Source organism: Bactrocera dorsalis, chromosome 3 (assembly GCF_023373825.1).
Source record: "Bactrocera dorsalis isolate Fly_Bdor chromosome 3, ASM2337382v1, whole genome shotgun sequence".
In the NCBI taxonomy this organism is placed as follows: Eukaryota; Metazoa; Arthropoda; class Insecta; order Diptera; family Tephritidae; genus Bactrocera; species Bactrocera dorsalis.
Genome location: NC_064305.1, coordinates 60,608,355 through 60,623,082, shown reverse-complemented (window position 1 = coordinate 60,623,082; position 14,728 = coordinate 60,608,355). Strand labels below are relative to the sequence as shown.

At 35.5% G+C, this 14,728-nt stretch overlaps 1 protein-coding gene across 3 annotated transcripts in view; it reads left to right on the top strand.

Moving 5' to 3' along the window:
* Positions 1-252: 252 nt before the first annotated feature.
* The window catches only part of LOC105221940 (transient receptor potential cation channel trpm), a 293,914-nt gene continuing 279,438 nt past the window's right edge, over positions 253-14,728 (top strand). Inside the window, exons 1-2 of one of the 3 annotated variants that reach the window (XM_049451694.1) lie at positions 253-325; positions 6,937-8,161. The gene's annotated coding sequence lies outside the window, so the exon portion shown is untranslated. Of the gene's footprint in view, positions 326-1,041; positions 1,254-6,936; positions 8,162-14,728 lie in introns of those variants that run through there. The other 2 variants (XM_049451693.1, XM_049451698.1) reach the window with 2 other exon arrangements.

The following is a 14,728-nucleotide window of genomic DNA, read 5'->3' as shown; positions in this document are numbered from 1 at the left end:
TATGTTTTGAACAAATTAATAGCATGTTTACTTTCCTTATGAAGTTGTTTTCTAAATACGAAGTTGCAAACAAAGTGTTTTTTGCGGCGAATATTATGTGTTGATTCTGCGCACTGCTTACCGAATCCTTTTTGTTTTGCTATCACATATGCAGCAAGGAACGCGTAAAAACTTGACTACTGCAGTTCTAGTTGGATTTAATTCGAGACAGTTCCTTTCGGATTTTTGCGCTGAGCGGTCGCTAGCAAATTGTATTCGGTTCGCATCAAATTAAAGTGATTAGAAAAAAAAAAAAACGGGTCTTTTAACGCAATTCAATTCTATGGTGAGAAGTGTTTTATTTATCTTTAAACAACGCCGTCAGTGTAGCTACTACTAAACTTTACTAAGATACAAGTATAAAAAAAAACTCATAGCTTTATCAATCGCACTGTCACGTTAGTATTGGCATCTAAAATTATTATTATTTGTTTAACTAGAAGTCTTAACATTCTAGAGAATTATCTAACAAACATTTATTTTATAATTTTTTTTATTACAAATTTTTTGAATAAAGTGAAATCTTTCGAAATCAATTTATTGCGACTTTGATATTACTTTGGGCTTAAGTCCACAGCATTATCTCTTGTACAAATAATTTAAAAAGGATAAAAGATAACTCAAATTGTATTATTTTTCAGCGATCTTATGATTAGATTGCAAAATGCGGTATGATTGTTAGTAATTTCATATAAAAACTGAAGTATAGGAAAATAAATGTTTTCCAAATTGCTATAAAATGTAAAATGTAAACAATTACGCTGATAATTAAAACAGTAACTAATCGCCTTATCACCAACATACAATACAAATAGCATAAATATAGGGTGCTTACTAAATATCCAGCAGCAAGATATAATGAATGCCCTTTTCCGGCATTTCCACATAAACGTTTTCCCTTTCAATTAGTAATTGTTTGCAAATGTTGGCATCACTGTTACTGACAGCTGAGCGAAGAAATGTCAAAAGAACACATGCAAAGAAAGCACGTAATCAAAACAAGATGAAATTGGGCGAATTTCATGCGCCCACAAAATCGAAAATTTCAGTTCATTCTCGTTCTGTTTTGCATCGTGTTAAGTCCTCTGATTTCATTCTTGTTATCTTCGCGTGTTTGTGCTTGTCTCGTCGTCAGATGTGTGATATCTACTTGGATTAAATCGTTCAAATAACTTATTAAGCGTGTACCCACTGGTGCATTGAAACAAAAAAAAGTAATTATCAAAAAATAAATAATAAGAAAATACAGTGAATGTGTGCAAAAATGTGCAGTAGAACAATGCTAATTGTAGAAAAAGAATTCCTGAAAAGATTGTGACGAAAATTGTTTGCATTGCATAAAAAGTGAATTGGAAAGAAAAATATAATGTACAAAGAAGAAAATTAATTAATTGTATGAGAAATGTTTTATGTATGATTGTGTTTCTCAGCTATGCCGGCGATATTGTTATTCTAAGTAATAAAATATTAGTGTAAATTGCATTTGTGATAGCAGCGCGCGCATCTTGCTTTGGAACCATACAATGCTTTATCAATAGGCAGGCGGTGCCGAGCGGTGATCACTAGATAGTCAGCTGGTCGACGAGGTCATCACTCAACGCCCGCACCCGCACTCGTTTGAGCAATAATGAGAATATGCTATATGTTAAGGCATTGACTTTCCACTTGGTTTTCGTCTGACGCTTGCACGCTAACCCGTTCAGTTACGTAGCAATATACTAATGCATACATACATATGTATATATTTTTTTGTGGTATTTTCGTGATATGTTTATTTCATAATAACTTCGCACACATGTGTAAAGTGCGAATTTGGATGATCTAGTGAAAGTGCTGAGGATGAAAAAAACCATTAAATAATTTAAATTAGTATTTGGTTAAAGGTGCAAAGCAATAAAAATTCTTAGCTGCTAATAACATTTCAGATTCAGTAAAGATATAAAATAAATTGTTGTGCGCGCTGCGGGAATTATTGGGTTGGGTTTAGTTAAGTATCCCATTTTCGCTGCTTATTTCTCTTAAATGCGTGCACGGATATTTTTAAATTTATATAGCACGGATAGCCAATGAATTAAACTTTTATTTAAATGTAAATTTATTGTTAAATGTTAATTTGTTTTTTAGATATAAGTAAGCAAAAAAACGCACATTTTCACATCTTCTCAAAAAATGGCTCTCTTCTTTTGAAGTTTTTGTTGCACTGCTTGCGAAAAATTTAACCAATTTAACACACACACATTCTTTGAAATATATTTAATTGAATTAATGATAAATTATGAATTTTAAGTTGCAATTTTATGTACAATTTAATAAATAAAACAGCTTTCAATTACGTCTTATACTGTTCCTTGAAATGTAAGCAAAATTACTGAATATGAACTGTCAAACGACGAAGAAAATAAGCACAAAAGGAAGATAGTAATAACCCAACGAATCAAAATGGTAGGCCTTATATACTGCGGCGGTTGTTTCAATGTAATATATTATACTGAAAATATAACGAAAATTTGGAATAAAAAATCGCGCGATTTTTTATTCCAAATTTTCGCCTGCGGCGCTTGTTTCGATGTAATATACTGAAAATATAATGAAAATTTGGAATAAAAAATCGCGCGATTTTTTATTCCAAATTTTCGCCTGCGGCGCTTGTTTCAATGTAGTATATTATGCTGAAAATATATTCAAAATTTGAAAAAAAATCGCGCGATTTTTTATTCCAAATTTTCGCCTGCGGCGCTTGTTTCAATGTAGTATATTATGCTGAAAATATATTCAAAATTTGAAAAAAAAAGATCGCGCGATGAAAACCCAATTTTATTATTTAGGGGGTCTTGTATAAATGGTTGGTTGGGTTATCTCGGTACTTCAACTACTTGTATGCATTATTACCGATGCATATACAATTTTTAATTTTCAGTGTTTTTATTATTTAAATAAAGTGGATTTCCATTTTAATTCTTTGAAATAATAAAAATAATAAACATAGAGTCACTCTATGCGTAAAAATACACAAATTTTATAATAATTAGTGAAAATTGTATGGAAAAACTACGATTTTACACCATTTTCAGGAGGCTGCCCTAGAGCCCCCCGTGGTCCTAGGGGGGGAAGGGTGCTATTATTCAAAAGTTCCATTCATTACCTTTCAAATGAGGGGGGTATCAAGCCCCCAGCCCCCTCCCCCTTTGCGCAAAACCTCTTCAAAATGGGATACTTAACTAAACATTCCCCGAATTATTTAAATATTTCAGTTCAAGAAAAGTTTCTACTGTGCTGTGCGCACAATTCCGAAATTATTAATTAGGGTACCAAGAGCTTTTAAATTACGCACTCACCGAAATCAAATTAAAACAAAATAATTATAATGATTGTTGTTTAAACACGGTTAGAAGTTTGGTGCGTTAACCTCAGAAAAGCGTCATTAGCGTACCGGTTTCAAAATAAGTGTGTTTCACGGAAAAAGTGTTATAACCTGTCCAAAACGCTGCATTAGTCGTACTGCTGACTTCGTTAACTTGTGTGATTTAGGTCTTAAAGTAAATGACCTACATAGATGTGTGTTCATATACTATGTTTATCAGTACTGCGGTTATATACTGTTTTTTATTAACTGAATAAAAGAAATTTTACAAATTCTTAGTATTTATATCAAATACATTTTATGCTAAATGGCGAGTTTATATAAAATTAAGTGACTTATTATCGCATTATAGCTAAATTGTGATAGTTGGTTTCAGTAACCGTTAAACTTATGTGGTTTTAGCGCCATAAAACGCTGCTCAAATGTTTTTCGAAAGTGCCGAGTTGACTGTGTTTGACAGTATACATCAGTACCCAGATCAGTCTCCTTTACACATAATCAAATGTCTTGTGAATGGAGATATTTGTACTGAAAATTTTAATTTTTAGCCGATTTTCTTAATTATTTCATACACATTCTCTTACTATGCGACTGCTTCAAGTATGTGTGAACGAAATTAGCACTTACATATTTTCTGGTCAAATGAATTATCACACAATGTACATATGCATGTGTGTATGTATAAATACACTACTCATATATTCTCAGTGCAAATTTAAATTTGTATTTCACAAAATTTATTTATTGTCTACCGAAAAAGATAAGTCTCACCTTCACTATTATTCTGAGATGTTGCTGACGTTATCGTTATCACTTTACCTGTGGTGTCCGAAACAAATTACGCTGTTGGCGAAAATTCCTTTTATCATTACCCTGCTGCTATCAAAACAAACTATAAATTTAATTTATTTAACAAGTAATGCTAACTTCGTTGGCCAATGCAGGCATTTCTAGACTCGGTCGAATTTGAAAATATGATCGAATAATAACTATGCATGTGTTGTGTGTTTGCGCGCATTTCACAAATGCATATGAAATTGTTTACTTTCGCCCCGTTTACAACGCCAGCAGCGCTGTACTTTGTCAGCGCACTGTCATGAGCACAGCGTCTCATCCACCCGCTACCTTGTTATTGCACTGTTGCCATTGGAAAAACATCACTTTGCATTAGGGCATCTGGATTTTGAAGTGTTGCACGACTGCAACCACACTTGTAGTTTTTACAATACTCATGAACAACTAATAACCTGAGGATTCCGTGTGCTTCCATACCCGCCGCTTCGATTATATTTGCACGTGGCTTTCGTTTGCGTTTATTCAATGGAATTTCCGCACAAATCTATTTGTCCTAACATTTCCTTCAGTTGCTTTTTAATATATTTGAAAATTCATTGTGCACTTTTATATGCGTTCATATTCAAAATTAATATCCGAAATCAGTGAGTGGTAAAGTGTAATAAATTACTGTGTATTATAAACAATGTGCCGCCGCTAATGCTTTGTACGCGCCACGAATTGTATACTTTTAGTTTCTATTTGAATGCATAGTGTTTTTATTATTTGACTATTATTGTGCGTTTTATTTATTTGAATATGCATTGGTGCTTTTAATTAACTGAGTGATGTGGTTATGCCTCTGAATATGATGTAAAATAGCCAAACTGATTGAAAAGCGGCGTTCAAATTTAACGTTCGATATTATGAAGGCAAATAGTGCGCTATTAAATTAATGCACCGCAAATATGGTACAATGTAAAATTCAATTATAAGCGGAAGTTGAAATAATATTTGTTTATTATGTTTTATAACTTCCTTACGTCAATTTGCAAATACAAAATTGAAGTGGTACCAGCTCTGTCGTGATTGTAAAAAAAGCAAAAAGCATAGTAGAATTGGAATTTTACACTAAAGCTTCAAATAAATTCTTTAACTAATTATTTTTTTTTTACTAAACTTAATTTTTTCTTAATTTCGTTGTTGTAGTTTTCACAATTGGAAACAAATATAAATATTTAATATTTTTATAATTGTATTGCATAAACAGAAAATCCACAAATAAAGTAAAAAGGAATATTAGGTGATCAATGTGATTTTTTCCAGCAGTCAACCAGAATTTTTAATACAGCCGTCGGCTAAATGTGAGATACTATGCCATTGGAAATTACAGTTTTTTATATGAAAAGTTTTTGCAAAAGTCGTATAAATTGGTACAAAAAGTATTTCTTTTTAATTTATCTTAATTTGCAAGTAGAACTCTACGTCGCTTTAAACACTAAAGTGAACAACACTGTTTTCGTATCCAGTTGGCAAAACAGCTGAGCTTTGTTCATAATTTTATCTTGATGGTTTAGAAATGTTTCAAAAGTATCTTTATATCGAAAAACCCTCATTAAAGCTACAAATAAGTTTCTATGATTTGGAGTAAACATTTTTGAAATAGTAAAATACAGTCAAAGGCATGAAAAAATAACTTTTTTTTGGCAGAAAGTTTTTTTTATTTTATAAAAGCAACATTAAATAAGATTTCGATTTCATTAGATAAAAATTAAAAAAAAAATTTAAGTAAAGACTGTTTTTGTTGATTCAGTTTCAATTGAAGCTCTTTGTTGTGTTCTTAATCATTGGATATTCATCTAAATTCAATCGTATAAAAAATTAGTTTCATTATAATTTGTAGATAATCTAGTCGAAGCTTTTATAAATGAATAAAATAGCGGCCTGATTCTTTTTTTTAGATTTTGGCATAAAAGCTTTTTGAAAAAAAAAAAATTAAATCACAAAAAAGCTCCTCAATCAGGCACTAGTTTTTCAAAAAGTGTATAAATATCTTTGCAATTTACCGAGCGGAACAAAGTTTTAAGAAAAAATCGTTTTAAGTTTTACACTCCAATTTCAGAACGCTTGAGATGCCTGCGCTAATTTATGAATAACGCGAAAACTATTTGTTGGATTTATATCAAATTTTCAGAGTATATTGTTGAGCATGTATTCTTAAACTTAAAGAATTTTTAGATCAGTGTATAATATAATTTTTTTCTTTTAGTTCGTTTTCGAAAGTTTTAGTTATAGTTTCTTAAAAAAAGTTTTTTTTTTATTTTATTTGTTTTTCATTCACCTTAGAGTAAATAAGTAAGTTAAGTTAAGTAAGTGAGGTTATGTTCATCATAGCTTCAAGCTTTTAAGCACAAATGTTAAAATTATTAAATATGTTATATGTAGTTTTATAAAAATATTAAAAAAAATAACTTCAATTATGCTAAACTAATTCAAAAATATATACAACTATTGTGTTAAAGTTACGAAAATCCGTGTGTTTGCGTGCAATCTTTGAATAAAAATCACTAAATTAAAACAAAATTGCGGACAACATTTAAAAATATTTCCCACTATATTAAACCCTGTGGAAAAATAAAAATCTCGTCATGAAGTCGGCTAAGTGATAAAATATCTACGCAAACAAAATATTTAGCCATCGTCAGGAAATAATAAAATTCGCAAATAACTAAATTAAAAATTTTTCTTCTTCAATTTTATAGTACAAATCACTTATTCAATATCCATATGAGCACAATAACGACAAAAAAAACGTATATATTTGTGTGAGTGTCTTGGCAGCAGTTACTTTATAGAATTTCCATTACCCAGCGAAAAGCAACAGTAAAAAATACATATAAGAAGTAAGCAAAAAATAAAAATAAAAATAAAATGTAAAATTGTGTGAGCTACTGAACTGACCTTAATCAAAAGCAAATAAAATCAACAGATACAATAAAAACAAATACAAAACGCGAGAAGATGCCACAAGTACCATTTCAATGAATGGAAAATAATAAAAGCTAATTTAATTACAATAAAACAGGAAAATAAAATCAAAAAGACAAAGTAAATAGAATTTAAGGATAAACAATAAAAATTTGTTAAAAACTTGTGTACAATAAATACAAATAGAATAGAATAAAAAAAATATTGTAACAAGTGTTGAGTGTTGCTGTGCATTTTTGTGTATAATCTTGCTCTATTACTTGTGTATTGTTGCTTGTGTATATATCTAACCGTTAAAACGCGCGCAATATCGGCGCTGCTCGAACGCGTCGTCCGTCAGCACGTTACGGAATTTTATTTGATTTGCAATTGAATTGCAATTGAATACAAAGAAATCGTAAAGATATTGAGAAATAGCAATAACAATAACAACAACAACAACTGCAGAAGTGTATACACACAAGCAGTTGAAATAAAAATCAACAACAACAAAATTCTCTTCAAAAGCCAACGAATTAAATAAGAAATTCTGTTAAATTACTTTCAATTTTGATTACATCAACGAAGCGCGCTGCACACACACACACACACTCATATCACAGCAACAGCGTATCCAGCCCAAACCACCCACTCGCGCAGCCTAGCAGCAGGCGTACGTGTGTTCCATTGGCGCGCCTACAAGCGAGCACACAGCCCACGAGGCAGAGGCAAGCAGACGGACAGACAGACAAGTGCTACAAGCCCATACATACATATGTACATCAACACGCTCACTTATATATGTATTTATGCGAGTATATGAGCACCTTGAACCTCAGCCGCAATTGGTTGCTCTTGTTGTTGTAGTTTTGGCGTCGTCTAATCATCGTCGCACTTTGTTGTAGCTTCTAATTGTTGCAGACAACGCCGGCGTGTTGCTGTTGTTGTTGCACAACTACTGAGTGCGCCGCAACAAACACTCCACTCGAAGGCACTTGAGTGCTTTGGAACTCTTAATTGGTGAGTGAGCTTATTTTTATTAAAAAAAGAATTCAGCATTTCTTTCTTTTTTTCTACTCGTTTAAAATAGAATAAGACAAAATGACATTAATAGACGCTAAGGAATGTGTGTAGGTCTGTTCCAATGAATGTGAACGAGCGCTGAGGCGCATGATTGAATGGGTTATTGGTCGGCCTTTGTTTTTTGCGTTTTTGCGTGGGAAAATCATAACGGCATGCACGAAATGTGACGTTTGTGGGGAAATGTGAATATACATATTTGTATGTGTGTGTGCAATTTTTATGTCCCCATAAATATTGAAACTTTAGGCGCCATTTCAATATTATCCAAAACGTATTACGATAAATTCGGTAATATTTTAATATCCTTCACTAATTGAAATTCAATTAAAAAAGTTTCCGAAAAAATTTATTAACAAAAAATTTGTATGTCAAAAATTTTCATTTTCGTGTGTTTCATGTGAAACTATGTGCTCACTGAAATTTTTTAATTAATTTGCATGTATAATGGATTAGCCTTTTGCTGGTGCTGCTAAAATTTAAGTTGAATTTTCGTCATAAATCACTTGGCCTACATTCAGGCGTCATAACCGAACAGTGTAACTATGTTGCATGTTTGTATGAAGATAGATAGTTTGTGTAGAGCTCGTTCTGCAGTGCACGTTGCATACAGTGGCGCTTAAAATAAACGAGAATCTAAAAAATAACGGTTTTGGATGGCATATTTTGGCTTAAAATTGAGTTTTTGATTTTGGAGTCGTCAATAGTGTGCCAAAATTGATATTTAAATTTTTCATGTGGTGGCAACTACCTTGACTAACTGTGGTTTAAAAAATTACTGCATATTTTGTCTTACCAGTGCAATTGGTCGGCTCTTTAGGGTTCAAAGGTCCAATTAGAAAAATTTGTCTGAACTTTAACAAATAACGGTTTTTAGTTGCATAATTGGGTTAAGCGAGTTTTTTAGAATTTTGCCATACTCGGTAGCTTTCTTAGGTTAGGTTAGTCTGGTAGGCCAATAAGCCAGGTTTGGTCCTTTGAGATACCAGATGGAGTTCAGTTGCTAAGTCCAAGATGGTTAGGATCCCTTTAGGATCCATGCGATTGACACGATTGACCGCGGCTTTCGCAATAGCAAAGACTTCAGCTTGAAATATATTGTAGTGTTCTGGAAACTTAAAAGGTGGCGTTATGCCTAACTCTGGGCAGTATATTCCTGCATCAACTCCGTCGTCTATTGTCGAGCCATTCGTATAGACGTTATGAGTGTTGCGCGTAGCTAACATCCCTTTACGCCAGCCAACGTTTTCTATGTTTACTTTGAACCTTCTTTCCCAATTGAAAAGTGGGATCATGTAGTCGGTGTTTGCCCAACCGCCATTATACACCGAACTATGCCCGAAGGTTCTATGTATGTAAATTCTTCTGTTGCCAGTAGTCGTTCCGCAGATTTTCCACGCACACAGCAGTTTGCTGTCCAAGACTACCCCAAGATACTTAGTGCATTCCTTGAGAGAGAGTTGTGTCCCATTTATCGAAGGGAACTTCTATAGAGAAAATGTGTTCTTTCTTGTGAACACAAACAGATCTGTATTCTCCGGGTTCAACCCCAGACCTTGCCATGGCACGGATAGACAGCGCATTTTGTAGCGTTGTTGGAATAATCTTGTTCGTTACGGGAGATTTGTATAGGTCGAATGACTACTACTGCTACTTTCGCGAATAAGAATGGATAATAGTTTCCTAAGTCTCGCCACCTCGTTGGCTACAAAAGCTTTTCCAGTATTCTCGTTTTGTCCTGCGCACCAACTTCTTGTGGTGCCTTAGCAGATCTTTATATTCTTTCCAACAGTCCTCGCTTTTTGCTACCTTGGCCCAGCTTTCTTAGCCCAGTGGTAAGCTCTCTGTATCAAATCGTCCGTCAGAATATTTATTTTAAAACAAGAAAACTTTGGAAGCACCGAAGCCATAATACCCTTCACAATAGTTCAAAAAGTTTCCATTTATGTCTACAAGAACTTGATTTTGGTCAGTCAGTTTGTATGGCAGCTACATATATGCTATAGTGGTTCGATATCGATGCATCCGACAAACGAACAGCTTCTTGGGGAGAAAAGGACGTGTGCAAAATTTCAGTTCGACATCTCAAATATTGAAGGACTAGTTTGTGTATATATGAACAGACAGTCGGACATTGAAAAGTATTATCTACATTTAGGGAGTTTATCTGAAATTTCGTTAATTTTTTTATATTTTCGTTTGGCTTTAAATTTATAAAAAAATGAGCCATTGAACTTTGGTTATCAGCTTATTCAAATCCGGAATATAGCTCAAAATCCTTAAAAATTATTATTCATATCAGGAAAGATGTCAAAACTATAATAAGAAAACTTCAAAAGTGAACACACTTTATCCTTATCATCAATATTAGTGCTGCTTTCCAAGTCTAACCCCTCCAAATACAAATTTAACGTTGAATATTTATGAACACCACTGTTTAAAAATAGTTTACAACAACACGGTGTCAAGTGAACCCCAACGCACGGCAACACTCCAAAGGCAATAGTTTAGTTGATATGCGCTAAGTGCCAAAAATGTTTCCTTGCGTCCTTATGAGCACGTCTTCGCAGCACCACGTCTTCTCAGTTGTCAGCAGCCATGCTCTGCGCGGGTAAATTGCTCTTTTCATACACCCCTACACACATGTAAACTTCTGCAAATAGTTCAACGGCTTTAACTAACACGACAACAACAACAACTACTTGCTACAAGGTTGTAAAGTCCATTCTATTAATTAACATTAATAACATTGACAAATATGCGCTTCATAGCCGCTGGGGGTCTCACTCCCACATACCTGCGAAACTATTTGTGATTATGTCGCAGTTTGTGTGAGCGAAACTCATTTAACTTCTGGTCCACCGCATCACGCAGCGTGACATTTCAGCATACACACGCTTACACACATACTTTGGAACATGCATGCTTCGTTAGAACGCTTCGTAGGGATGTGTTTAGCTCTCATTTGTCTGTTTGTCCTTTTACGTCCGCTCACTTCGAGCTGGGCGGCTTGCTTGCTTGTCTGTTTGGCATCTTGCGGCTGCTTACAAGGTTATAAAAGCTGCCGAAATTATGATAACTTCATTAAAAGTTAAGCAAAGTTAAGCAACGCATAAAAACATGAGACGCTCCGAGTTGGCAGACGGAGTAAATTTCGACTTTGTTCTGTTTTTGTTGCTGTGTGCGTTGTGTTGTGTTGGGTGGTGGTTCGAAAAGTGATTTCAAAACGGACTGCTGGAAAATTTAGTTCGCCTGTGTGGAGCTGATGGTATTTGTGCCCGGTCACAGCGGAATCGGCGGATACTGCAAAGTCGATGAGTTTGTCAAGGAGGGCACCCTCCTATTAGAAGCTTGTCGGTTTGCCGATGTCCTATTGCGTCTTGGCGCTGGTCCTATGGAACTTTAGTGAGCTCGGCAAACACTGTTCTACAAATAGAACTTAAGCGACTGCAATATCCGTCGGGTCCAAAGTGAAGCAAAAGAGGTCCTCTGAACTACTTGTACTTAAAGTAAATCTTGCCGCAATCGCCGGTGTTCTGACTGTACACTATTCAAGAGGATCACGTGCGGTACCCTTAATAGTTTGACGGACGTTCTTTGCCAAAGCTACATACAATAACGCGTGGTGGAATCATATTGTGAGTTTCTGCTCTATTATCCGGCTCTTGCCAGGCTGTGATTGATACTCGTATATCTGAGTAGACACACCTTTTTGGAGAACTTAGCGAAGTGGCTGGGATCGAAAATGAGTGCCTTATAAATATGTGGTGAGTTGAAAACGTCGTTGATCTCTGAGCTGATAAACTTTAAACTGTGCTAAGGTAACTTATTTCGAGTTTACAATAGGGCGGTTTGGGGCAAATTGGGGATTCCAGGTTCTTCTTAGAGGTCTTTCTCTTTCTCTGCTTCCTCCGGCTGGTACTGCTTCGAATACTCTCAGACCTGGAGTGTTTTCATCTATTTCGGAAGACATGACCTGGCCAGCGTAGCCGTTGTTTCTTAATTCGCTGAACTATGATAATGTATCACTTTCTATAGACCGCAATATTCGCCGTTGCCAATGCGCAAAGAACCACAAATCTTCCGCAGAACCTTTTCCTTTTTCTCGAAAACTCATAACGTCGACTCTTATGATGTTGTCATAGTCCATGCCTTTGCACCATACTGCAGGACGGGGACGATGAGTGATTTGTAGAATTTGGTCTCTGTTCTGTCTTGGGCTGATTTTGTTTTTAGTGCTAATGCCAGTTCTAAGATAGACGAAATTATCTACGACTTTCAAGTTAGTTCATGTAGAATATTGTCCCTTCACTCGATTGATGTAACTGCAGTATAGGGAACCGCCTTCTCTGAAAGCACGTTTGGTATCGAAAGGATCGTAGATGTTGATTAATCCGGCGGAGCTTTTGATATTGCTCATCATTAGTTTACATAGCCCTTTAACTTTTGCGGGATCCCAAATTCAGACAGACATGCGGCAATAAGGCAGCTCCTTTTCATGCTGTCAAAAGCAGCTTTAAAATCGACCGAGAGGTGGGGTGTGGCCCTCCTTTCACGGCTATTTTTCAAGATTTCGCGCACGGTGAATATCTGTTTCACATTCCCCACACTTTCTCAGTTACTGACTCTTCGAAGCACCCCATATTTTCCAATGGGGTATAAACGAAATGTTTCCTTGCTTCTTGGGATTTGCTTACTTTGTCAATATTTGCTAAGGCCGCTTGCTGTTCTTGATTGCTCGGCATATTGCTTGTGTGCTCGTATAACTCCCGTTGCCTGCCAAAACCACGCCGACATCAGCAAATACAGCGATATTTAGCCATAAACTTCATGTACAATTTTATATCCACGAACATTTGTGTGTGTGTGTGTGTATGGATGTGTATTTTATATATAAAATATTGTGTGCTTAAAAAAGTAAATTACGTGCTGGCTGTTTATGTATGAAAATTCATAATACAAATTCAATTAGGTAATAATTTCCTGATGGCTGACAGGCTTTCTGGGCTTTCACATCTTTCCTCTATCTCTCTCTCTCTCTATCGCTTTGCGTGAGCAGGTGTGCGTGTGTTCGTGTAAAATAATTATCTTAATTTACACAATTGCGGTGGCAACGCTGGAGCACAGATTGGCTTTTGTGTTTGCTCCTGCAATATTTAAACTGTGCAATCTGTTGGAAATAATATAAACATAACGGTAGATACTAAATTAAATTACACTGAATTTGCGGTAACTAATAATTAATGAGTTTAGTAGCAATTCACTCGGAGTGATTTCAAAGCGTTTACAAATTTCTGGTTAAGTGTTATTGTATTTCCTTTGATTACAGCGCTTTTGCCAGAAAGCTAGGAGATATACCTTTTGCCTTCAGTCTTGAGAGAATTGGATGACAAGTGCTTGTGGTTTTGTGTATAAAGTTATAAATAATTCTTTGTGAAAGCCGCACACGTGTACTCCTTAAAAACTCTTACCATAACTCGTTTAGGTTATCTCTTATAGTATGCAAGTAAGAGGAACATACAAACAAATTTATGAAAAGGTGGAAGCAATGGGGTAAACTTGTTTTCTGAGCACTTATTTATTTTGATAGCGATTGCTATTGTTGTGGACGTAACGTCCTTGGTGCAGTAGCCAATAAAATTGGTACAGGTGTTTAATTTCCATTCCCGCTAGTTCGGTGGGATGTTTTAATCTATGCACTCCCAAGTGTTTAAGTTTTGACCTCCCAAACGCGGAAAAATCATGAATAAAATGTTGAGTTGTCTCCATCTTGTCTTCTTCTATACAGCTTCTGCAGATGGCATCTGACAAGATTCCAGGCCTTACAGCGTAGACTCTAATAGGGCAATGGCCCGCTAAAAGCACCACAACTAGGGAGATACTAGCCTTATTGAGTGCAAAAACATCACTAGATCCATAGCGATCGGTTTTGAGCCAAAAGGATTTTGCGACAGCGTATGTACCAATGGTGGCCCAGCGCTAGCCAAGTTCACGCGAAGCCCAGCTATCTAGAAGTAGGGCACAACAAGATACGGGAGTAGCGACCAGCTCCCATTCTACTGATAGCGATTCTAGGGTAGCTCTCCTTGCATGCTCATAAGCTTTACAATTACCTGCGACTCCGCTGTGGCCTGACACCCATACCGGTCTTATCACAAAGTGACTCGATGCTATTGATAGCGAAGTTAGGCACTCCTTGACCAAACCTGAATGCATAATAAGTTCAAAGCTAGTATCGCCGCCTTGTTTTCTGAGTGGAAGGAAACTTCTCTGAAGGAGGCTGTACTCGGGAACAGTAAATCTACTGTTACTTTAATGGCTGCAACCTCGGCTTGAAAAACACTACAATAGTCAGGAAGTCTGAAGCAGGAGTTGATAGAGAGCTCCTACCGGTAAACCCCTCCACCAACTTTCATCCCATCCCATCCTTCTCCATCCGCAAAGAAGCTCACTGCCCTTCTCTTCCAACGGATAGATATCATATATCAGTTTAGATCAAGAAGCACT